The sequence below is a fragment of the Chrysochloris asiatica genome, unplaced genomic scaffold (assembly GCF_000296735.1).
Source record: "Chrysochloris asiatica unplaced genomic scaffold, ChrAsi1.0 scaffold00199, whole genome shotgun sequence".
NCBI classification, from domain to species: Eukaryota; Metazoa; Chordata; class Mammalia; order Afrosoricida; family Chrysochloridae; genus Chrysochloris; species Chrysochloris asiatica.
In genome coordinates, this window is record NW_006408717.1 from 4,817,093 (window position 1) to 4,818,936 (window position 1,844).

The following is a 1,844-nucleotide window of genomic DNA, read 5'->3' on the forward strand; positions in this document are numbered from 1 at the left end:
CATAAAAAGGAGACAGTCTAGTGACCTGTGCCAGCCCACCAGATGTGCTGTGGCCATCTTTAAATTTTGTGCTTAGCTTCAGAGATAAGACAGCATATTGGCATTGTGGAAACATACCAATCAATGACTTGCAGAGATAAAGGTCTTCTTCCCCACACTACCTTGATGACCATAAATGTGCCTGGTCCCCATTTACATACATTCCCAATGAAGCTACCACTCTCTTCAGAAGTGAGTGTCACAGTTGTGAGCCCCATCAAAATGAATGGCAAGCTATCCATACTAGCCACAGCACTTGGATTCAGGTGAGCCCTGCTCAAAATCTGACCAGTCTGAAATAGCTCAAACTAGAAGAAGCAGCTGAACAGATGCATGGGTCGGAGGACACTTTAGGGAGTAGTATAAGGAAAGTTATGATATGTGATGGACAGCGAGACACCACACAACCATCTTGAAATTTTAAGGGCAGTTTTGAAGGTAAGAGAATGATAAATGGCACAGAAGCATAACACTTACTTGCAGAGAGAAATGTATGAAATTTTTTCTAGTACCCCACATTACCCTGGTGACAAGAGGCGGCATGTCCAGCCCTCACTGCATACACTCCCAGTGATGCTCTTGCTCTCCTGTTTCACAGACATATTAAAGTCAGTGGAGAGAATCCCTTGCCATGCAACAGTAACCTTAGCACCTGAAATCAGATGTGGCCTACTCCAGACCTACAGAACTGTTTCTGCAAAAACCTAGACTAGCAGGATCTCTCATCCTAGGTTGCCTTCTAGAATGAATAACCCTGATCTCTCCACTGCTGTGAGGTCTGCATGAACTATTTCCATATTAGGTGCCCAGAACAGACAGAACCTAGCCCTACAGAAACTCCATCTAGGATTGGGACTGTTAACATTTCATCCCTGCCAACCCATGGGCAAGACTCCAGAATTTTCCTCTTTCTGGGTCTGGCATCTGTCCTGGTTTTTTCCTCTCATTATTTTTGCTTACTTATTCTTTCTTCCCTTCCCTCCTCTCTTTTCCTTACCATACTTCTTATCCTTTCTATCCCCACTTTCATTTTTTTCTCTTTTTCAACCACAGCTGCATTCTTTCTTTTTATTTTTTTGTTTGTCTTTACTACTCTTTGATCTCTTTCTGTTTTACCCATTCATTTCTTTGTTGTTGTTGTTGTTGTTGTTGTTGTTAGGTGTCATTGTGTTGGTACCAACTCATAGTGACCCTATGAACAAAACACTAGGCCAACATCACAATCACTGCTACGTTTGAGCACATTGATGCTGCCACTGTGCCAATACATCTCATTGGGGGTCTTCCTCTTTTCCTCTGACCCTCCACTTTATCAAACACAGTATCTTTCTCCAGTGATTGGTCCCTTCTGATCATATATCCGAAGTATGATAGAGGAAGCCTGGCCATCCTGGCTTCCAAGGTCATTCTGGCTGCACTTCTTCCAACACAGATCCATTTGTTCTTTGGGCAGTCCATGGTAATTTCAATATTCTCCTCCAACACCATAACTCAAATGCATCAACTCTTCTATGGTTTTCTTTATTCACCATCAAACTTTTGCATGCATATTTGTTGTTGTTACGTGCCGTCGAGTCGGTTCCGACCCATAGCGACCCTGTACAGGGTTTCAATGCCATGGCTTGCATCACGTGCACCTTAGTCCTCAAACTGACATATTTGCTCTTCAACACTTTAAAGAGATTTTGTGCAGCAGATTTGCCCAATGCAGCACATCATTTCATTTACTGACTGCTGCTTCCATGAGTGTTGATGATTGATTGAAGCAAAATGAAGTATTTGACAACTTCAATCTTTTCTCCATT